The 25,110-nt window shown below is 39.6% G+C and overlaps 1 protein-coding gene across 2 annotated transcripts in view; it reads left to right on the forward strand.

Annotated features, from left to right (window-relative positions):
* C8H3orf70 (chromosome 8 C3orf70 homolog) overlaps positions 1 to 25,110 on the forward strand; it is an 87,493-nt gene that overhangs the window by 1,443 nt on the left and 60,940 nt on the right. The window lies entirely within an intron of this gene.

A 25,110-nucleotide genomic window follows, 5' to 3' on the forward strand; every position in this document is an offset into this window, starting at 1 on the left:
TGAGAAAGCGCTGAAGTGTGAGGGAATGCTTTCAAGAAGTTAATATTCACAAGAAGGGTGAACTCCTTAAATAGCTTCAGCATATAGAACCAATATATGAGACTTAAAATTACACAGTAAAATGAATGAAAGTAACTTTAAATAATCTTACCAGTTTAGAAAAGCCAGAACTAAATGGTCTAGGCCTTTTCTCTTTTGTTTATCCTGTCTGGGATTTTGAAAATGGATTAAACTTAAACAGCCCTTTAATTACACTTTCACAATTTGATTGGTTCATGGTATTTAGCCTGCTATATCCGATGAGTCGTTTCTTATTAGAAATATATTGCAAACTCAGTTTTCACATAACCTTATTATAGAGGGTTTTGGCATGCTTATTAGGACACAAATTCTTGAAGTGATCTTAAGTTAAATTTTTTTTCCTTGTTGGTTAGAAAAAGATGGCTCCCAACAAGAGATGCAGTAGATAATAAATCCTTTCTTATATTAATTGAATATAAAAGAATATTTTTAAATGAGTTTATGACTTAAAGGACAGATACTTATATGTGTTTTACAGTAATAAATTCTTACATTTTTTTGTTCTGTGTGCGGATGGGTCAGTTTCTTCCTATATCTCACTATTCCTTTTGCTCTCAGATCCATTCCCAGTTATAAAGCATCACTTTAGTAGGGAACAGGATACAGAGTTGAAAGTAGCCACTGTAGGAAACCCATGTTGCTGAAGTACACAAGTAGGATGAATCTGGTGAGAGTCCATTTATTTCCCTGGGGAAATGTAGAATTGAAGATGGTCCAATTCAGTGCTAGTCTTCTTGTAGCAGTCTCCCTTCTTAAGTACACCATTAGTGACTGGAACCCTGCAGTCTTTTCAGGCAGCTTCTTCCTCTGTTAGAGAGCTTTGACTCTTAGAATACTTCTCTTCCCTATATAAAGCTGAAGTTAGTTGCTTTCTAACTTTTTTCCATTGGCCCTACTTTTTACCTTATGAAATTATATAGATTATATAGAACAATGCAGTCTTTCTTTTAATGCATGACTGTTTCAACTCTTTTTTTAAAATTTTTTTATTTTATTCATTTTTAAAGAGGAGAGAGAGACAGAGAGGGAGAGAGAGACAGAGAGAGAGAAGGGGGGAGGAGCTGGAAGCATCAACTCCCACATGTGCCTTGACCAGGCAAGCCCAGGGTTTCGAACCAGCAACCTCAGCATTTCCAGGTCAACACTTTATCCACTGTGCCACCACAGGTCAGGCTGTTTCAACTCTTTAGATATACTGGCATAGACTATCTTCTCACTATCTTCTCTCTATATACCAAGACACTGTTGCAATGTCAGTACTGAAATAGGTTTGAAACTCATGTTTGTTGAATGACTGAATGAAGGTTGCCATCATCTTCCTCTGAAGACATTGTGTTCTGTTTATAAATCTCTGTTTCTTTCTGTCTTTCCTTTTATGGAATGGTGCCCAGACTCCCAAGAATCCTGATTACTCTGTTCTGAGTATGTCCCAAAAAGATCAATAAGATACTTTGAAGACTGTGACACAGTATCCAAGATGTGGTCTGATCAGTCCAGAGTTGAGCAGGACTCCTGTCTCCCACATTTGAAATACTGCTACTGCTGTAACATGCATCACATTAGCTTTTTTAATATCAACATCATATTGAGCTGGCCGCTGTCAGCTTAAACTAAGTTTATGGTCGACTAAAGCCATTGTTTATGTGTGTGTTTTATGTATGTGGCTATTAAGTCACATTGCTTGTCCATTTAACAGTTATAGGACATGTTTGGGCACAGGTATTAATTGAGGCCTTAGATATTTTTCCTTATTAAATTTCATTTTATTAGAATGAGCCCATTTTTATGGTCTTATTATTATATTTTTATATTCTGGCTCTTTCATAATGTATATTATGAGCCCCCTAGTTTTATATCAGCCACATGTTAGATGCCAACTTTTCACATACTCATTCAAGTTACTGATAACATTGTTGAACAGGAGAAAGCCATAGATTGAGTCCTGAGGCTTGCCAGTAGAACTGTTCTTCAGGTAGATAGCAATTCAGTAATGAGCACTTGTTATGGTTGTTCAAACAATTAACCTAGCCACATAATTGTACTATTACCCATCTTATGTTGATCTTTTCCATGTGGATATAATGAGAACCTGGTCAAATACCTTGTTGAAATCCTACCTGTATACTACTGTATTTGTACTGCTTTTTGATGTATGATCTATCTATAAATACTGTTAAAAAAAAAAGAAAGGAAATTAGATTAATATAATTCAGGTTGGTTTTACGGATGCTTACCACTTTTTATTCCAAGTGGTTGGAAGCTATTTTTTAATTAAATAATCTGAATTTAGGAAAAGGTTGATGTCATGTATACTGGATTATTGTTGGCAATTCTTTCCATTAAAAGAAAGTCTGACCTATGTATATTTGCTTTATTCCAGTCTGTGGCAACCTTCCAAGTCTCCTTGCCTTTTTCACTGGCGGTGATTCAGTGATCACATTCACAGTGTACTTTGTTTCATTTAGAGCATCAAGATGCTAAGTTACAGTCTCGTCACCTATACTGGCCATCAATTCTTTCTACCTCTCTTTTTTTTTATGCCCAAATATAATTTTTCTTGAAAAGAAGCATTCACAACTACTATTTTCTTTCTGGCATTCAAAAAGATTACATCAGTCCTAAGCAGAATTCCTTTAATTCTGTTGAACATGCACTGAGCACCTTGTCTTTGTAAGACATTATTATGGACACTAGAAATACAAATGTGGATCCTACCCTTTAAGCAGAATATAAGGTCATGAGATATATATAAGGTCCGGTATTTCATTTGATAGAGACCTTGGTGTTATAGTGATAACACGGATTGTAGGGGAATGAAACCAGCAAGGGAGATTATTTTGGTATTAGTGTAAAAAAATAGATTGAAATTCATGCATAAAGATACTTTATATAATGGAAGTCGGAATAGATTAGATTTGGAGAGGGAGGAAGAGGAAAGCTGTATAAAGGATAACTTCTCGACTTGTAGAATACTGTCTTAGGCAACTTGAATGGATGGTAGTACCATTTATGCACTAATAATAAAATACTGGAAAAAAAACTAGGTTTGGATAATAATGGGTCAAGAGTCGCATTTTGGATCTTGAACTCAGGAAGACCATGAATCTAGTTTTGGATCTATTGAGTTTAACCTGCCTTGTCATCACACAGTGATGTCCATAGGCAGTTGGCTCTAATGATCTAGAACTCAGAGGGAAGGTCTGCGCCAAAGATAATATGGAAGCCATTTACTTCTTTATAGATTGCAGCTTTAGACATGATGAAGCATGAGATTCACCAAGGGAGAGACTACAGTATGAGAAATGAAAATACTTTCCCTTTAGAGCACTAACACTTAGAGTTGGTATAGGTAGGAGGAAGAGCTGGCAGTAGAGTCTCAGATGAGATGGTTAGAGAAGAAAAATCTGAAAACTATCATATTGCAGAAGCAAAGGGAATTGAATATTTTAAGAAAAAGTAGGGAGATGAAATCAGTTTCAGCAGGTTATTTCTTAGATATTGGTGAAATATACAAATAGTAATTTTATTACTAAAGAAGAGGGCGAGAGGTTTAGTCCTGCAACACTAACTTCAGGAGTATACTTAATTGCAGTATTAGTCAAAGCTATTTAAGGCAGTGGGTTTCTCAAGGTGGGAAGAGAATAGAATGCCAGGAGCTGAGAACACAGAGATAATAGTATTTCTTGAGTGATTACTTTTTGCCAGAATAAGCTTATTATGCTAAGCACTTAAATAGCCAATTATATCATTCTGTCCACTTTACAGTTGAGGAAAAGGGCTTAGAGAAGTTAAATAACTTTCCCATGAACATATATACCTAATAAGGAGCGGAGTCTGGATTTGGATCCAGGCCTGTCTGCGTCTATGACCTGGGCTCTCAACCACCATAGGTACGATACAGCAATTTAAAATTAATGAACAAAATCAACAGTTCTTTTTTTTTAAGCTTCATTATAACCATTGATGGGGAAAGTTTTCTTTTTAAATAATTGTAACATATTTTTTCTTTTTAAGGACTTCAGTTGAGATAAAATGTTGGTAGATGGTAACTAATACTTTCAAATCTAATATATTATATTTATAAGTACAGTGATCTTTAAGGTTTTCTTAAATGTCCCAAATTCATAAAATTCAAAAATTGTGTCCATTTCTGAACAGGAAGTTATTTGACTACTAAAAATCTTTTATACTTATATTTAACTTTGAAACTTCTAGGGCATAAAAGGCACAACTCCATTTAAGGAAGGCAGTTAACATCTCAGCTAAAGTTACTTATGACCAGAGATTTCAGTCAGTGCAAGCCCTACAGTTGTAGAGACCAGAGTACTTCTTATCCACCCACTAAAGCAGGGGTCGAGAACCTTTTTGGCTGAGAGAGCCATGAACGCCACATATTTTAAAATGTAATTCCATGAGAGCCATACAATGACCTGTGTGAGAGGGAAGGAAATGAATGGATTGTAATACATGAGAATGTTTTATATTTTTAATATTATTATTATTTTTATTAAAGATTTGTCTGCGAGCCAGATGCAGCCATCAAAAGAGCCACATCTGGCTGGTGAGCCATAGGTTCCCGACCCCTGCACTAAAGAATCCACTGAATGCTCACTAGTTCAGGGGCTGTTTCTTTTCTTTTCTTTTCTCTTTTCTTTTCTTTTCTTTTCTTTTCTTTTCTTTTCTTTTCTTTTCTTTTCTTTTCTCTCTCTCTCTCTTTCTCTTTTTCTTTCTCTCTCTCTCTCTCTTTTGGGGGGTGCGTGTCTTCTCTGATGTGCCTCTCTAGTTCTTTCTTTCTTTTTTTGGAAATGGGTGGCAAATTGTATCAATTTCAGTAATGAAATACAAAAGAATGATAAGTGCAAAGAGTTCTTATTTTTTTGTGGGGTAGAGAATAAAATCGAGTAAGGAGCTCAGGAAGATAAGGCGATGAGAAGGTGTTGGATGGAGTGGGTGAGGGGTGTGTATGTGGTGTGATGTAGGTGCCACCACCAGAACTCAGAATTGGCTTAATAAAAATCACATAATAGATGAGCTCAGTTTTCTGCAGAATACACCTTTAAAGATGTCGCTGTCTCTTTCAGGTTGAAAGCCGGAAGAGTGGGACTTGATATATGTAGTCTAATAGATATTAACATATCTAAAGAAAGACTGTCACAGCAGAAGGTGGACGGGCAGCGTGGAAATATAGAAAAATGGGACTTGGAAAGAGAGGATTTGGAAGTGATTTTCAGTGCTGTTCAGAGAAGGTGGTACACTGCCCAGAGGCTTAAATTTGGCTGGTCCCTGTGACTGGCCTATCCCAGCAAACAGTTGGTTATAATTTGGTTATGTTTATAGATTTCCTATAGGGAGAGAAGAAGTTGATTAGAGGATTTAATTGTTGGGACCTTAGGCCAAATATACTTCTGTCCACTAGTTAGTATATTAGCATTGTGGTTTTTTGTGTTATTCTATTTGTTTTGTTTTTCTGCTGCTGCGCAGCTCACAGAATCAAGCTCTGGTCTCCCCCAGGGTGATGCCAGCTGGTTTTTCTAAGGGACATCTCAATCATATAAATAACAGTAGCTGCAGAAAATGTATTGAAGATGTTTGACAGTGAAAACTAGCAAAAAAAAGGGGGGTGTGTAGTTTGACTAGATGGAGGGCTCAGCTGAAGCTTTTTTCTTTCTTTTTTTAAGAATGAGGTTTCTTATGTGTGGTAGTTAAAGGAAGAGGGATACAGATATTAAGAGGATAAGTGTGAGATCAAGTCCTGAGTTTCCTTGAAGCTTTTCCAAAGATAGAGAAAGCTGATGGGTATTTTTCCATCCAAGTGTTGCTTCAATTGTGGACGTACATCAACTTCAACAATAACACAAGGAATGCTTATATACGAGCATAGTTGTAGTCTTGCATGTGTCAGCTCATTGAAACCTTGCAACAGCCTTGTGAAACAGGTACTGTTATCATTTTTTTTTTTTTTTTTTGTGACGGAAAGAGACAGAGAGACAAACAGTGACAGACAGGAACGGAGAGAGATGAGAAGCATCAATTCTTTATTGCAGCACCTTAGTTGTTCATTGATTGCTTTCTCATATGTGCCTGACTGAGGGGCTGCAGCAGAGTGAGTGACCCCTTGCTCCAGCCAGTGACCTTGGGCTCAAGATGGTGAGCCTTGCTTAAACCATTTGAGCCCATGCTCAAGTTGGTGACCTCGGGGTTTTGAACCTGGGTCTTCGTGTCCTGATCCGACGCTCTATCCACTGCTCCACTGTTATCATTTTTGTAGATTAGAAAATTTGTTGAAGGTCATATGTTGTAGCCCTGGCCCCATATGGTTCATGTGCATCAGAATCATAGAAACCGATTGGCAACCAGAACTCTGAGTCTCTTGATTCCACTTACAGTTCAGTGAGAATGATTTCAGCTGTTTTAAATTCTTTTTGGAACAAGCAGGATTTAAGTAAATAAGTAAAATGAGAATGGTTTATTATTATTATTTATTATTAATTGAGAGGTGGGGAGGCAGACAGACAGGCTCCAGCATGCACCCCAGCAAGACCCCTACCAGGATGCTCTGCTCATCTGGGGGTGCTGCTCTGTTGCTGAGTAACCGAGCTATTTTTTAGCACCTCAGGTGAGGCCATGAAGCCATCCTCAGCACCCAGAGCCAACTTGCTCAAACCATTCAAGCCATGGCTGTGGGAGGAGAATAGAGAGAGAGAGAGAAGGGAGAGGGGGAAGGGTGGAGAAGCAGATGGGTACTTCTTCTGTATGCCATGGCTGAGGAAATGAACCTGAGACTTCCACACACTGGGCGGACGCTCTACATCTGAGCCAACCGGCCATCCCTGGTATATTATTTTAAGAGAAGGGCAATAATATACATTGTAAAGATTTTTGGATTGGTTGAGAACTTTATAAAACTTTTTAAAAAACATTTAGTAATGTATTTGTATAATATGAAGCTTCAGTCATATCATATCTTCAGCTGATCCCTAGCTGGTGCAAGCCCTTTGAAGGCTTGACTTCTGTCCTACCATTAATTATTACTGCCTTCCAAGCCTCTGGACTTAGGGATTTGAACTGAACAGTTCTTGAGGCCCTTCCTGTGATAATTTCCTGCATTCTAACACCCTCACTTTGTTCCCTCATATTGTAAAATCTCATTAATTATAAGAAAGAATATTTTCAGAAACATTGTGTTACTCTAAACAAATATAGAAACACATGATTAACAACCAAAAGTTGTGTGGTAGAAGATTTGCTTTCTTGAAAAATAAGGAATGGGTTATATGTAGAATGTGGAAGGCAGAGTGTAGCCCTAGAAAGGACAAGAGCCGTGGAATGAGACACACTTGGTTTTGAATTCTAGTTTTTTTCCATTTATTAGCTGTGTAACTTTGGACTGATTACTCAGCCTCACTCAGCTTCTGAAAAATAGAGATAAAAATCCTACTTCACAGGGCTGTTGTGAAGATTTAAATGACACAAGTTAAGTACTTAGTGCAGGTGTTCAGTAAAGGATGGCATCAGCCTCTCTTCAAAAAAATAACAGAAACACTAGCTAGTATTGTTGCCCTGAGGCCAGGCCTTAGAGTTGGACTTTGTGTTTGGATCCTGGCTCTGCTGACTTACTGGTTATGTGGTTTGGGTTTCCTCACTCTTAATATGGTGACTTAACAGTATCAGCCTTGTAGTGTGACCATTGTCAGAGACTGCAAATCCAACTTGACTAACACACATGTCCTGGTTAGTCTGGAATTCACTTTGTGACCTTACTCATTTGTTCAATTAAATACTCAAAAATAACTAAGACCAAGCCCTGGCCAGTTGGCTCAGTAGTAGAGCATTGGCCCAGCATGTGGAAGTCCTGGGTTCGATTCTCAGCCAAGGCACACAGGAGAAGTGCCCATCTGCTTCTCCACTCCACCCCCTCTCCTTTCTCTCTCTCTCTTCCCCTCCCGCAGCCAAGGCTCCATTGGACCAAAGTTGGCCTGGGCACTGAGGATGGCTCCATGGCCTCCACTTCAGGCACTAGAATGGTTCCAGTTGCAATGGAGCAATGCCCCAGATGGGCAGAGCATCGCCCCCTAGTGGGTTTGCCAGGTGGATCCTGGTTGGGTGTATGCAGGAATCTGTCTCTGTGCCTCCCTGCTTCTCACTTCAGAAAAATACCCCAAAAAAGAAAAATAAATTAACAATGATCATAAAAATATGCGTTTTGAATATTACACTTAGAAAAATGTTGAGTTTTTTTATTGTCTTCATTGTTGGAAGGTCTGTTTTGTAAGTTATTCTGTGATGCATATCTACTTTTTAATTATGAAATTTTATATTATGCTGCAACACCTGCTTCCCTACTCTATACTGTTTTCCACCATTGTTAAGCAATAGATAGTTGTGGCTAATCAGATATACCAGTTAATAGAGAGCTGTCAGATATCAAATATGGTTCAACAGATTTTAAAGGATCAGAATATTACAGAACTTGCAATATGTTAAAGTGAAACTGAACATAGTTAACTTGAATGATCAAAAAGTCTTGTTAGAATCTCATGGTGATATTGGCCATCACTTGGAATACTGACTTTGTATAGAAATAGCAGAAGTGCCAGGCAGTAGGTACCTTGGCTGTTGGAATGCTGGACACAGCAGACTGAATTGTAGTCTTTGCAAATTACTTTACTCAAATTCATAGAATTTTTGTGTTGTGTTTCTCCCATTCTTATTGTTTTGTTTTTAAAATTTCTGATATTTAAGAGTATTCTGCAAGCATGCTGCCAAAAACAAGCATCATCCGGAGTGCCAGCAACATATAATATGATACATCCCTCGAGCTGTGTTGGCACAATGCCCCAAAACAGTTCATTCAGAACAATTCTTAAACCTCCCTCATGCTTGTTTGTCCATTTAAAACTAGATGTTTTGGTGTAATACAGATATATGTTTTCCTCTGTGTCTCATTTTAGCAGACCTTTGGTGAAATAAAAACACTTAGAATGTATAGTTTGATATTTTGTGGAAAATCCTAGAAAAAGCTAAGAACTGTATGATTTCACACACAGGTGGGATATAAAACTTAGACTCGTGGACATAGATAAAAGTGAAGTGGTTACCTGGGGGAGGGGGAGGGGAGGGGTGGGGGGAAGGGTATAAAGAGGGATAAATATAAGGTGATGGAAAATGATTTGACTTTGAGTGATAGGTATTCAACATAATCAACAGTTCAAATGCTGTAGAAATGTTAATTCTCTAAATAAAATTTAAAAGTTAAAAGAAAAAAGAAAATCCTGTTATATTCATTTGCTTATCTTTTTCTGTCTACAAACACTTCTAAAAAACACTATTTAAAGTAAGTTGCAGAGATTGTGATACTTCACATCTAAATTTTTCAGCATACCTCTCTTAGGCATGAGGACATTTTCCTATATAACCACTACTCTACTAATCATAATTAAGATAATTAACATTAATTTAGTAATAACATCTAATATATACTTTCCTTGTTTGTCAAAAAATGACTTTTATAACTGGCTTTTTTTTTTTTCAAACCAGGGCCCAATTAAGATTCATACATCACATTTTATTATTATATTACTTTAGTCTTATTTAATCTAAAGAAGGGGGGGATGACATTACATTTTTAAAGAATCCAGGTTAACTGTCTATGGAGTGTCCTGTATTTTACTAATTGTTTTATCATAATTAGATTTAGGCTAAACATTTTGTTTATTACAAAGGTGACATTGTATCCTTTCCACAGCATCACAGGAGGAGACATGAAATGTCAGGTTGTTCCACTGTCGCTCATGCTAGGTGGTAACTCCAAATCTGCATTAGAAAGACACCCTTTCCTTTTTGTAATTTCTGCTTTTTAAAATTATTTTTGTTTTTAACAAATAATCTGCGGGGTGGTTCTCTGACGTTGAATGAATATCCTGTTCTCCAACAACTTTTAACCCAATGACTGAAGATGCTTGTGTAAATCACATTACATTGGGGTTGGTAATCGTGTTCTTCCTGAACCATATGATGGCTTTGTTTGTAAAGAAGAGCTTTCTCTTCTCTCCCTGCGCCCCTTCTTTTTTAGTTACTGCCTTAGACAACTTGATTCTTTTTTCTTTCAATATTTTTTGTCAAGTACTGTAGTTCTTTTTGATGCTCAAATTGTCTTAAATTAGGCCAGTGAGAACCCCTTCAAGCTAACTCCTGTGTGTGTTTTTGTTTGTTTTTTGGTAAGTCCCTATCATTTTTTGAGCATTTCCCTGCTTTATGGAAAAATGTTTCAGGTTTATCTAATAATTTCTCTGTCTCGGGCCAGAAATCATCTATTTTTCCAAGAAGCCCAGGTTTCTTTTGGGGAGAATGTTATAGGAACTATTATCTGGGCTTTTCGTGTGCTGATGTCTACTGGATGTTACTGCAGTTGAGGCCCTCAGTGTGCAGATCTGGGCCGTCTGTGTGTGGTATGGTGCATCCTTCACCTTTCCCCATTCCACTACAGGCTGGGGCAGAAGGCGGTCCACATCTGTGGGTACATGAGATACAGAGTTTATTTTTGTATTATTTATTAATTATTGCATTATTTTCCATTACGAACAACAGGGAACCTCCTTTTGCCCCACCCTGTATATACCTCCCTTCTCCATGGGTAAAAATCCTGGTTTCCAGCACATCATAATCTTGACTCATTTTCTGTAGCCTCAGCTACCCACAAGTTGAGGGATTATTACATTAGTACCACTACCAACAACAAACTGATCAGTAAAGTTCAGTAGTTTCTGCAGTTTTAGTCATTAGAGTATACCTTAGAAAGGATGTATAGTTAGAGCAATGTGTTTGAGTTCTTAGATGAATTTTTTTCTATATGGTTATCAGTTAGGTTCATTTATTTCTCATTCTAATCAGTTTTGGGTTTTTTTTTTCATTCTTTTTAAATTAAACTTTTTATTTTGAGATAATATGAAGATTTACTTGTAGTTGTGAAAAATAATAGAAATTCTGTGTATTTTTTTATTTAGTTTCCCAGTGGCTGTACCGTGTATCCCAGCCAGGAAGTTGACACTGATACAGACAAAATGACCATTTCCATCACTGCATACTTCATGTTGCCCTTTTATACCTACACTCACTTTGCCTCCTGCCCCAAACCCTCATTCATCTGGCATTCACTGATTTGTTCTCCATTTCTTTAACATTTGCCAAAGCTTTATTACGTTGGTCTGTTTCTAGGCCCTCTCTTCTGTTCTTTTGAGCTGTGTGTCTGTTCCTTTGCCAATACCACACACAGTGTTGATTACTATAGCTATGTAAGTTTAAATTGGGTAGACAGATTCTTCCCACTTTACTCTCCTTTTTCAAAATTGTTTTTGCTATTTTTGTTCCTTTGTTTCCATATGCATTGTAGAATAATCTTGTCTATATCTACAAAAATCTGTTTGAGGTTTTGATAGGAATTGTTGGTAAACCTGTGTAACAGTTTTGGGGGAATCGAAATCTTTACTATATGTTTAATGTATAGTGCTCCATTTATTTAGATCCTTGATTTCTTTCACTGGCATTGTATAGTTTTTAGTGTATAAATTCTGTATGTTTTGTTTGAGTTACACATAAGTATTTACATTTTTGACTGATTGCAAAGATACTGAGCTTTTTTTTTAAGATTTTAAAATTCATTTTAGAGAGGAGAGCAAGGGGGAGAGAGAGAGAAAGAGAGAAGGAAGGAGGAGCAGGAAGCATCAACTCCCATATGTGCCTTGACCAGGCAAGCCCAGGGAATTGAACTGGCGACCTTAGTGTTCCAGGTTGACACTTTATCTACTGTGTCACCACAGGCAGTATTGAGTTTTGTTTTTTTGATTTTTTGACATACAGAGAGGGACAGATAGAGACAGACAGACAGGAAGGGAGAGAGATGAGAAGTTTCGTTGCACCACCTTAGTTGTTCATTGGTTGCTTTCTATGTGCCCTGACCGGGGGCTACAGCAGAGCAAGGGACCCATTGCTCAAGCCTGCAACCTTGGGCTTCAAGCCAGTGACCTTTGGGCTCAAACCAGCTATCATGGGGTCATGTCTGTGATCCCACACTCAAGCCAGCAACCTGGTGCTTGAGCTAGTGAGCCTGCACTCAAACCAGCAACATCGGGGTTTTGAACCTGGGTCTTCCCAGTCCGACACTCTCCTGCACTACTGCCTGGTCAGGCAGTATTGAGTTTTTAGTCTTAGTGTCCTTGTGTTCATTGCTAGTTGTGTTCATCCTGCAACCTTGCTGAACTGACTTATTCTAAAAGTTTGTCTAAAAAATACTTTCTTTGGAATTGTTTACATAAACAGTGATTTCATCTGTAAGTAGAGACAGTTTTATTTTTTGCCTTCCCTTGTGCTTTGTTCCTCTGGCTAGAATTTCCAGGATTATGTTGAATAAAAGTTGAATATTTATCTGTGTTTTGTACCCTCATCCTTGTACAAGGATCTTTCATCTTTAAGTATAATGTTAGTAGGTTTTTTCTAGGTGCTCCTTATCAAGTTGAGAAAATTTCTATTCTTTTTTTTCTGAAAGTTAAACAAAAAAATGAATGAAACGTGCATTTCCTAAACTCTAAGGGCCCTATGAGACTTGCAACCAGGGAAGCAGTGGGCAGCGACAGCTCATCCCAGGCTCACCCCGAGTCTGTCTGTCTGTTCTCTGACTTACCAGTGAGCCAAAGCAGCCCCACCTGCGTTCTCTCCGATGGCTTCTTCTGTCCCTAGCCCTTTCTTGTCTCACTGTCCCCAGCTTTGATGTACTCTGAAAAGAAAAAAAAAATCATGAATGAGTGTCAAGCTTTGCCAAATGCTTCAATTGATAAGATTGTGATTTTTCCTCATTAGTCTGTTAATATAATAGATTATATTGATTGATTTTTAAATACTGAACCAGCCTTTCATTGCTGGAATAAATCCCAGTAGGTTATGATGTATAATTATTTTTAAAATTGCTGAATTTTATTTGCTAATAGCTTGGTAAGGATTTTTTATGTCAATATTTGTGAAGGGTATTGGCCTATGGGTTTGTTTTTGGGGTTTTTTTTTGTACTCTCTTTGTCTGGTTTGGGGATCAGGTTATTACTAGCTTAGCATAATGAATTGGAAAGTTTTCTTCTACAAATTTCTAGAAGAGATTGTTTAGAACTGATGTTAGTTTTTCTTTAAACATTTGTTGGAATTCTTTAGTGAAATCATCTGGGCCCTGAGATGTCTTTCTTGGGAGTTTTAAAATAACATTAAATTTCCTGAATAGTTAAGAGCCTATTCAAAAGATTACCAATGGATGAGTTGTGGTAGTTTGTAACTTTTGAGGAACTGGTCCATTTTATTCTAAGCTGTTAAAGTTATGTATGTAGAGTGGTTTGAAGTATTCCCTAATTATACTTTTGATATCTGCATGGACTTGAGGGATATCCCTGCTTCATTCCTGACACTGATAATATGTGTCTTTTCACTTTATTCTGTCAGTCTTCCAAGAGGTCTGTCAATTTTATCGAACCTTTCAAAGAACCAGCTCTTTGTTTCATTTATTTTCTCTGTTGTTTTTCTGTTTTCAATCTCATTGATTTCTGCTCTTGTCTTTATTATATCCTAATTTCTGCTTGCTCTGGGTTTATTTTGTACTGCTTTTGTTTTTTTAGCCTCTTGAGAGTGGGAGTTTAGATTTTTGATTTGAGACTTTTCTTCTGTTCTCATAAATGCATTCATTGCTATAAAAATCCCTCTCAGCATTGCTTTAGCTGTGTACTACAAGTTTTTATGTTTTATTTTTAATTTAGTTCAATGTATGCTTTGATTTCCCTTGAGACATTTTTCTGATTCATTGATTATTTAGAAGTGTGATTTAGTTTACAACTGTGGAGATTTTCCTGTTAAATTTTTGTTAATTGATTTATAATTTGATCCCATGTGGTCAGAGAACACACTTTGTAGGATTTTTATTCTTTTAAGTCTGTTGAGGTTTGCTTACTGGCCCAAGATATGGTCCTGGTGTCATGGATACTTGAAAAGACACTGGGTGTTCTACTCTGCTGTTGGGTGAAATGTTCTGCAAAGGTCTATTAGATTTTGTTGAGTGGTTGTGTTGAGTTCTATGTCCTTGCTTATTTTCTGTGTTCTGTCAGCTGTTGAAAGTGTAGTATTGATGTTTCTTGTTAATTTGTGGATTTGTTTTATTTTTCTTTTTAAGTCTGTCAGTTTTTGCGTCACATATATTTGCAGCTCTGGTGTTTGGTGAATACATATTTAGAATTGCTGTGTCATCGTAATAGATTTACTCTTTTGTCATTATCTCATGACCCCCTCTATGATGATTTTCTTTGCTATGAAGTCTACCTTATTTGATATAGCCACATCTGTGTTCCTTTGAGTAATGTTTGCATGACATAGTTACCCCCCCTTTTATTTTCAAAGGGTCTATACTGTTAAATTTGAATTGAATTTCTTATGACAGCATAAGTTGTTTATTAAGCCACTCTGCCAATTTGTCTCTTAATTGATATATTTAGACCATTTATATATATATATATATTTTTTTTTCTTCTTCTTCTTTTGTATTTTTCCAAAGCTGGAAACGGGGAGGCAGGCAGACAGACTCCCGATGCGCCCAACCGGGATCCACCCGGCATGCCCACCAGGGGGCGATGCTCTGCCCATCTTGGGGCGTTGCTCTGCCGCAATCAGAGCCATTCTAGCGCCTGAGGCAGAGGCCACAGAGCCATCCTCAGCGCCTGGGCAAACTTTGCTCCAGTGGAGCCTTGGCTATGGGAGGGGAAGAGAGAGAGAGGAAGGAGAGGGAGAGGGATGGAGAAGCAGATAGGCGCTTCTCCTGTGTGCCCTGGGTGGGAATAGAACCCAGGACTCCTGCACGCCAGGCCTACGCTCTACCACTGAGCCAACCAGCCAGGGCCTAGACCATTTATATTTAATATAATTGATAAGTTAGGGACTAAGTCTGCCATTCTATTTTCTGTTTTCTGTTAGTTCTCCCTATTTTTTGTTCTTAGCTTTCTTTGCCTTCCTATGAGTTACTTGGATATTCTGTAAATTTCCTTTTTGATTACCTGTAATGTTTTGGAATGTTCTCTGTGTAGCTTTTTAGAGATTGCTATAGGTATTACATTTATATGTATATGGATTATCACAGTTTTAGTGCCCTTTGGTAAGTTAAAGTATAGAAACCTTCTGTTTTTATCTCTTTGCCCCTCATTCATAACATAACTGTTTTAAGTACTGTCTTTACATGTACTTTTTTTTTTTTTTTTGTATTTTTCTGAAGCTGGAAACAGGGAGAGACAGTCAGACAGCCTCCCGCATGCGCCCGACCGAGATCCACCCGGCACGCCCACCAGGGGCGATGCTCTGCCCACCAGGGGGCAACGCTCTGCCCACCAGGGGGGCGATGCTCTGCCGTGACCAGAGCCACTCTAGCGCCTGGGACAGAGGCCAAGGAGCCATCCCCAGCGCCCGGGCCATCTTTGCTCCAATGGAGCCTCCGCTGCGGGAGGGGAAGAGAGAGACAGAGAGGAAGGAGGGGGGAGGGGTGGAGAAGCAAATGGGCGCTTCTCCTATATGCCCTGGCCGGGAATTGAACCCGGGTCCCCCGCACGCCAGGCCGATGCTCTACCGCTGAGCCAACCGGCCAGGGCTTACATGTACTTTTTATATCACAATTTTTAAAAATTGAATTTATTGAAGTGACACTGGTTAACAAAATTGTACAGGTTTTGGGTGTACAATTTTAAACACATCATCTGTACATTGTATTGTGTGTTTATCACCCCAAGTCATCTCCCTCCATCGCCATTTGTCTTCTTTATCCTCCTCTGCCCGCCCACACACCCTTTTCCCTTTTACAATCACCATACTGTTGTCTGTGTCCATGAATGTTTTTCTTACATTCTTCACTTTTTTCAGCCAGACCCCAACCCTCTTCCCCTCTGACAGCTGTCAGTTTGTTCACTGTGTCTATGAGTCTGTTTTTATTTTTTTCATTAGATTCCACAAATAAGTGAGATCATCTGTATTTGTCTTTCTCTGGCTGGCTTATTTTACTTAGTATAATTACAGATCCATCCATGCTGTTGCAAAAGGTAAAATTTCCTTCTTTCTTATGGCTGAGTAGTATTCCATTATGTAAATGTACCACAGCTTTTTTACCCACTCATCCACTGACGGACACTTGGGCTGCTTCCAAATTGTAGTAGCTATTATAAATAACACTGTAATGAACATAGGGGTGCATATATTCTTTTGAATCAGTGTTTCAGGATTCTTTGGATATATTCCCAGAAGTAGAATAAAGCAGTTCCATTTTTAATTTTTTGAGGAAACTCCATACTGTTTTCCACAGTGGCTGTACCAATCTGCATTCATACTAACAGCTCACAGAAGTTCCCTTTTCTCCACCTTCTTGTCAACAGTGTGTTAATTATTGATGATAGACATTCTGACAGGCAGGAGGTGGTATCTCATTGTGGTTTTAATTTGCATTTCTTTGGTGATTAGTGATGTTGAGCATTTTTACATATGTTTATTGGCTATTTGTTTGTCTATTCATGTCCTTTGCCCATATTTTAATTGAATTGTTTGTTTTCTTGGTTTTGAGCTGTATAAATTCTTTATAAATTTTGGGTATTACTCCCTTACCAGATGTGTCATTGGTGAGTATGTTCTCCCATTCAGTGGGTTGTTTTCATTCTGGTGATAGCCTTTGTTATGCAAAAACTTTTTAGTTTGATGTAGTCCCATTTATTTTTTTTCCTCTGTTTCCCTTTCCTGAGGAGATAATCAGAAAAAAAAAATATTTCTAACAGAAATATCTGAGATTTTACTGCCTCATGGTTTCAAGTCTAAGATTTGTCTTTAATCCATTTTGAGTTTATTTTTGTGTATAATGTAAGAAGGGGGTCCAGTGTCTTATACCTCCTTGATTAAATTTATTCCAAAGGACCTTATTTTTTGTTGTTGCAATTGTAAATGGAATTGTTTTCTTAGTTTCTCTCTCTGAGATTTCATTATTGGTGTATAAAAATGCTACTGATTCCTGATAATTTTAATTTTGTGTCCTGATAATTTACTGAATTATATGATCAGTTCTAGTAGTATTTTAGTGGAGTCTTTAGGGTTTTCTATATACAATATCATGTCTTCTACAAATAATGACAGTTTTATTTTTTCCTTTCCAATTTGGATGCCTTTTATTTCTTCTTACTATCTGACTGCTGTACTATCTGACTTCCAGTACTGTGTTGAATAAGAGTGGTAAAAGTGGACATCCCTGTGTTGTTCCTGATCTTAAGGGAAATGCTTTTAGTTTTTGCCTATTGAGTATGATGTTGGCTTAGTTTTGTCATATATATATGACCTTCATTTTGTTGAAGTATGTTCCCGCTTTTCCTGCTTTGCTGAGGGGTTTTTATTTTTAGCATAAATGGGTACTGGACTTTATCAAATGCTTTTTCAGCACCTATTGATATGATCATGTAATTTTTGTCCTTCAATTGTTTATATGGTATATCACGTTTATTGGTTTGTGATTATTGTCCAAATCTTGCATCCCTGGAATAAATCCCACTTGATCATGGTGTGTAATCTTTTTAATGTATTGCTGAATCTGATTTGTTAATATTTTGTTGAGGATTTTAGCATCTATGTTCATCAGGGATATTGGCCTATAATTTTCTTTTTTTGTAATGTCTATCTGGTTTTGGAATTAGGATAATGCTGACCTCATACAATAAGCGTGGAATCCTTCCCTCCTCTTGAATTTTTTTGAAATAATTTGAGGATAAATGTTAGTTCTTTGAATGATAAAATTCTCCTGTGAAGCCATCCAATGCAGGACTTTTGTTTGCTGGGAGGGGAGTTCTTTGAGTACTGCTTTGATTTCATGAGTTGTAATTGGTCTATTTAAATTTTATGATTCTTTCTGATTCAATTTTAGAAGGTCTTATGTTTTTAGAATTTATCCATTTTGTCCAGGTTGTCCAATTTGTTGACATATAGTTGTTCATACTATCAATATTTTCTTATAATCCTTGGTATTTCTGTGATGTCAATTGTTACTTCCCCTCTTTCATTTCTGATTTTTTTTATTTGGGTCCTCTTTTTTTTTCTTTATGAATTTGGTTAAAGGTTTGTCAATCTTGTTCATTTTTCAAAGAATTAGCTCTTGGTTTCATTGATCTTTGGTATTTTTCTGTCTCTATAATTTATTTTCACTCTCATCCTTATTATTTTATTCTTCCTACTTGCTCTGGGCTTTGTTATTATTTTTCTAGTTTCTTTAGATATAAGGTTAGATTGTTTATTTGAGATTTTTTCTTATTTCTTGAGGTAGGCTTGTAGTGCTACAAATTTCCATTTTGGTACTGCTTTCACTGTGTCCCACAGATTTTGGTTTATTGTGTGTTTATTTTTATTGGTCTCAGGGTAACTTGATTTCTTCATTGATCTCATTGTTGATGCATTTCTTGTTTAGTAGCATTAATTATTTAGCTTCCATGTGCTTGTGTTTTTCAGTTTTTGTGATTTCTAGTTTTATACCATTGTGGTTAGAGAAGATGTTTGAATTGATTTCCATTTTCTTGAATTTATTAAGACTTATTTTGTGTCCTAACATGTACTCTGTCCTGGGTAATGTTCTATGTGCACTTGAAAAGAAAGTAGTATATTTTGCTGCTTTGGGATGAAATGGTCTGTAAATATCAATTAAATCCACCTGGTCTAGTGTGTCCTTTAAGGTTGCTATTGCCTTGTTGATATTTTTGGCTGGAAGATCTATCCATTGATGTCAGTAGGATGTTAAAATGGCTTAGTATAACTTTCTTACTATTGGTCTTTCCCTTGATGTGCACTGAGATTTTAATGTAGATGCTCCAAATTGGGTACATATGTGTTTACTAGAGTTATATCCTCTTGTTGGATTGACCTGTGTAGGATTATGTAATGTCCTTTGATTCTTGTTATGGCCTTTGTTTTGAAGTCTGTTTTGTCTTATATAAGTATTGCTACCACAGCTTTTATTTTTTAATTTCTATCTGCATGGAATGTCTTTTTCCATCCCTTCATTTTCGTTCTTTTTTTTAAAAAAGATGTTATTTATTGATATTTTAGAAAGAGGAGAGAGAGAAAGGGGTGAGGAGGAATAGGAAGCCTCAACTAGGAGTTGCTTCTCATATGTGCCTTGACTGGGCAAGCCTGGGGTTTTGAACCAGTGGCCTCAGCATTCCAGGCCAGTGCTTTATCCACTGCCCACCACAGGTCAGGCAATCCCTTCATTTTCAGTCTATATGTATCTTTGTTCTGAGGTGGGTCTCTTGTGGACAGCCATGTTTTGTTATCCATTCAGCTACCCTATTCCTTTTGATTGAAGCACTTAATCCATTTACATTTAAAGTTATTATTGCTAGGTATTTATTTATTGTCATTTTATTTTTTATACCTGTCCCCCACCCCCGTCTCTCAGTCTTGCCAGAGTGGCATTATATAGTAGGTCTCCCAGGGGTGAAGTTTCCCTGTTCACCGGAGCTGGGTGCTCCAGGAGTGTCCCATTTGTGTGCCTTCCTGTTGTCATTGAGCCGTGATTGCTTTTGGCATGTCAGTGGTGGGATCGACCCTCAGGGTGACTGTCTTTGAGTGCTTACTATGACTACAGTGGACAAACTGTTACGCAGGGCCTGCCCCCTTGGAGTGAGGCTGCTTTAGTGGGGCTCTGGTGCCAGCCAAGTCTGCCTTGCAGCTATGTTGTTTGTGAGGCTGATTTGGTGGTGCTCTGGTGTGGTCTGAAGTGGCCACCGGGTGTGTTGGTTCTGGAGCCTTTTGGGAGGGGCTCCAGTCCAGGCCAAGGTCAGCCACCATTTATGCCTGCTTGGGGACACTTTGTGGAAGCTGCCGAATGACCTTTGTTTGATTGCTTCTTTGTGCTGTGCTTGGAGGCACTTGGGAGAGTTTTTCTGTGAACTGAGGTTGGCTCCCACTAGTGTTGGACTTGGCCCTTTGATGGGCACCACAATGTGATCTGAGGCCAGCTACCACTTGTGCTGGTTTTGTGGCCACTTAGTTGAAGTTTCATTTCGAGCCAATACTGGCTGAAGCTTATGCCAGGCTTGGGGCCACCTAATGGGAGTTACAGTGGAAGTTGAGACCAGTTAAAACTTGTGCCAGGCTTGGACTGCTTAGCAAGATGTATGGGGCATGCCAATTCCAACCGCTGCTTGTTTGGAGTTTATGGACCTTTCAGAGAGTTTAGGAAAGTTTGCAGGACAAGCAGAGGCATGTTGCTTGTGTGGAAATCTTCCTAGAAGTGGCTTGGGCTGGGTGCGCAAGTTGGGTGGGGCAGGGTCTTGGGGAATCACCAGAGTGGAGTGAACAGTGTTAGCTAGGTTAATGGGAACCCATATTTGGCACTTATCTGCACCTGCCAGCTCGATGGGAGAGGGCTCAACAAAGGAGCAATGAAGTCTGTCAGTGCTTCTGTCCATGGAGGGAGCTCCCCTGCCCCCTGCCCCCCGCCCTCTAGCTCTCACCTGGAAGCTAGTCAGCTCAGTTCCTCTCTGTATGTCCTGATACTTTTCAAGCTGCTGCCCTGTGCTGGAACCTAGAGTGAGTGAGCTTGTATGTGAGTGAGTCCATGTGTGAGCCCCTCAAGAAGAATGCCTGAGTGGCCCTCCATCATCTCACTTAGATGCAATCCCTGCTGGATGTGATAGCAGACATTATAGGGCAGCGGTTCTCAACTTGTGGGTCGCGACCCCAGTGGGTCGCGTGTTTTGGTCGTTTGACCCCTGCCGGGGTCGCGACCCACAGGTTGAGAACCGCTGTTATAGGGACTCCTATTCCCGGCACTGGTACCCTGAACTGGGGAGCTAGGTGTGGGGCTGGGACCCCTGGGTCCTCAGGAGTAACCTTCACAACTGAGATAACCCTCCTGATTCTTAACCACCGTGCTGTGGATGTGGGACCTTCTCATTCTACTTCTCTGCCTCTCACACTAGTCTCATTGTGGATTCTTCCTTATATCCTTCGTTACAGAACTTCTGTTTAGCTAGTCTTCAGGTGGTTCTCAGCTAGGCTTCAGATGGTTCTCAATGACAGTTCTATAATTTAGTTGTAATTTTAATGTGGTTGTGGTAGGAGGCAAGCAAAATGGTTACCTACTTCTCCATCTTGACCTAAAGTCCTTCATGACCTTATTTTATTTTTTCGAAGTTAGAAGTGAGGAGGCAATCAGACAGACTCCTGCTTGTGCTCAACTGGGATCCACCCGGCATGCCCACCAGGGGTGATGCTCTGCCCATCTGAGGTGGTGCTCCATTGCCGCTGGAGCCATTTGCCATTCTAGCACCTGAGTTGGAGGCTGTGGAGCTGTCCTCAGCGCCCTGGCTAACTTTGCTCCAGTGGAGCCTTGGCTGAGGGAGGGGAAGAGAAAGAGACAGAGAGGAAGGAGAGGGGGAGGGGTGGAGAAGCAGATGGGCGCCTCTCCTGCGTGCCCTGACTGGGAATCAAACCCAGGACTTCCACACGCCAGGCTGATATTCTACTGCTGAGCCAACCGGCCAGGGCCATGACCTTATTTTAAAATGTGTTTAGAAGCATTGTTTTTACAACTACATTGTTGCTTTGTTATCCCAGAAATGAAAGGTGTAAGTATTGTGAATAATTTATTTACAGCAGAATTTAATTTTACAATTAATTTCTGATGAGGTTTTAGAAATGAGAATTTTACATCCTTAACTATGTTTCATAGATTTGTTGATCATAAAGGTATAACATCTGAATTTTATTATTTTATAAAAGCACTCACTATAGACTTCAGAGCTGACACACTCAAAAGAATCTGAGCCATGGCAATGAGTAGCATGGTGAGGTTTCAATCGGCAGTTTACTGTTTAAAAAACAGCATTATTGTCACTTTAAATTAATGTTGCTAATTTGATTATTGTTAGTTTTATTGTTTATATGTTTAATTTACAAGTTTCTGTTTTGTAGTAGTGTAGAAGATAAAAGCATAAAAGTTTGGGCCCTGGCCGGTTGGCTCAGTGGAAGAGCGTCGGCCTGGCGTGCAGAAGTCCCGGGTTCGATTCCCGGCCAGGGCACACAGGAGAAGCGCCCATCTGCTTCTCCACCCCTCCCTCTCTCCTTCCTCTCTGTCTCTCTCTTCCCCTCCCGCAGCCAAGGCTCCATTGGAGCAAAGATGGCCTGGGCACTGGGGATGGCTCCATGGCCTCTGCCTTAGGCGCTAGACTGGCTCTGGTCGCGACAGAGCGACGCCCCAGATGGGCAGAGCATCGCCCCCTGGTGGGTGTGCCGGGTGGATCCCGGTCGGGCACATGTGGGAGTCTGTCTGACTGGCTCCCTGTTTCCAGCTTCAGAAGAATACAAAAAGAAAAAAAAAAGCATAAAAGTTTGTGTGTGTGTGTTTTTTTTTTTTTTGAGAGAGACAGACAGGAAGGGAGAGAGATGAGAAACATCAATTTGTAGTTTCAGCACCTTAGTTGTTCATTGATTGCTTCTCATATGTGCTTTGACTGGAGGCACCAGCTGAGCCAGTGACCCCCTTGTTCAAGCCAGCGATGTTGTGCTTCAGGCCAGTGACCTTTGGGCTCAAGCCAGAAACTTTGGGATCATGTTGATGATCCTGTGCTCAAGCTGGCGACCTTGGGATTTCAAACCTGGGACCTCAGTGTCCCAGTCGACACTCTGTCCACTGTACCACTACTGGTCAGGCTAAGCATAAGAGGTTTATGTTTAGTTTTATATATTGTTATTTTATGATAACATACTAATAAAAAAATTGAAGAGGAAATTGAGTGGAAAATCTTCTGAGCTAAATCATTCTATAACTTTAACTCATAAAAGTTGTTTCTCAGTCTCTCAATTTTTTAATGTTTATGTGGATCTGCCTTGTATTCTCCATGTGTCAATTATCTGGACTTTTTGAGGAGTCAGTTTACTTGGACTTTTTTAAAAAAAGTTTTATTTTTTTTTAGTGAGAGGAGGGGAAGCAGAGACAAGACTCCCACATGTGCCTGGACAGGGATCCACCTGGCAAGCCCACTAGGGGGCGATGCTCTGCCCATCAGGGACATTGCTTTGTTGCAACCAGAGCCATTATTTAGTGCCTGAAGTGGAGGCCATGGAACCATCCTCAGCACCTGGGGCCAACTTGCTCCAATTGAGCCATGGCTGCAGGAGGGGAGGAGAAGAGATAGATAGATAGATGATAGATAGATAGATAGATAGATAGATAGATAGATAGATATAAGCGAGAGGGGGATGGGTGGAGAAGCAGATGGGCACCTCTCCTGTGTGCCCTGGCTAGGAGTCAAACCTGGAACATCCATGTGCTGGGCCAACACTGTACAACTGAGCCAACTGGCCAGGACCTAAAAAAGTGTTTTTACAAGAAATAATTTCTAGATCTTCTTAGTTCCTTTCTATAAGTTAGTCTTATATATCTTCTAAAGACATTAGAGATTAATTAGATCAGTGGTATTCAAAGTGTGCGCCAGGGTGCACTGGTGTGCCCTAGAAGATTTCCAGGTGCGCCCTATGGTATTCCAGAGAAATATGTGCCTGCTGGGGACCAAAAATCCAACAGGGTTTTTGGAGTTTAGAATTTTTGGGGACGGAGGTGTGGGGAATTGGCTGTAAGCTGCCTTGCCTGATTAGGTTGCAAAAGGCTGTTAAGCTGTGGTGCTGGATTGTTTACACTACCCTCCATGTTCTCTGGAAAGACTGGAGGCAAGTTTCTTCTATCCCAGGGGTCGGGAACCTATGGCTCGCGAGCCATATGTGGCTCTTGATGGCTGCATCTTGCTCGCAGAAATCTTTAATAAAAAAAAAATAATACTGTTAAAAATGTAAAACATTCTCATGTATTACAATCCATTCATTTCCTACCGCTCATGTTCATGGTTGTAGGTGGCTGGAGCCAATCACAGCTGTCCTCTGCGACAACACCAAATTTTTATTGGATAATGCGTAGCTGTAAAGCCAGGAGCCGCCATCGTGGCCATTCACATGCAGGTTTGCATTGGATTCGGACAGTCGGTAAAGAAACAGCGGAGCCAAAAACTGGTGGGCCATAACCTTTAATCTTACCTTGCACCCGGCGGGCAAGTAAAAATACACACTGGGCTCCAAAACCCAGTCACACTCAGTGCTCACAAAGCCACTGACTTATCCGAGTTTCCTAGAATCAAAGGTTTCTAGCTCACCAACCTTATTCTCCTCAGTTCCCCATTTCCTTCCTTATCCCAGATACAAACTCTACACAAACTGGCATCTCACTCAGCACTCCGCCATCTTGGCTGCTTCTCCTGGCCTCCTCCACGTGGCCTCCTTTCGCTGCTGGCTCTACTCTCTCCGCTCTCTCATGCTAACCTCAGGAACCAAGCGGCCAAACTCTCATTCCGTCCCCATTTTATAGTGTAGAAATCCAAACCCTTAATCCAATATACAAAACAGGGAAGTCTCTAATACAAAGTCACCCTCTGAGGCATGATAGGATTGTACCGCCCTACATCAAAAAGGGTAGGAAAGGCTTAATCCCAAAACCAAGCCCCAGGCTAAAGGATTCTGCCTGCCTTTAGCCCACCCCAACACACATTAATATCACCTGGGCGACGGCCTCCTCCTGTTATCTTTAACAAAGTGAGCATAATACATTTTATCTGCCCAACAATCCACCCCTATGCTCACTTTACTACCCACAATTTACATCACCAGCATTCCTGTGCAAGGAAATTAGAACATTACACAGATTACAACAGCAAAAATCATACAGTTTCAACAATTTCAAAGGTACATTTCACCAGTCTCTGAGCACTTAGCCCAAAGTGCAAAAATGTCCTCGGTCTTCTTTCTAGCCACGGGAAAAGCTTCCCAGGGTAGGGGAGTGCTTCCAGCAAAGCCACCCCCCACCCCCATCAGGGTATTTTACATTGTCCAAAATCCGTAATCCGTAAGTCCATCCAACAAAGGAGCCAATGCCCACTCCGGTCGTAGTCCAGGAAA

This window comes from Saccopteryx leptura, chromosome 8, assembly GCF_036850995.1.
Source record: "Saccopteryx leptura isolate mSacLep1 chromosome 8, mSacLep1_pri_phased_curated, whole genome shotgun sequence".
Lineage (NCBI taxonomy): Eukaryota > Metazoa > Chordata > Mammalia > Chiroptera > Emballonuridae > Saccopteryx > Saccopteryx leptura.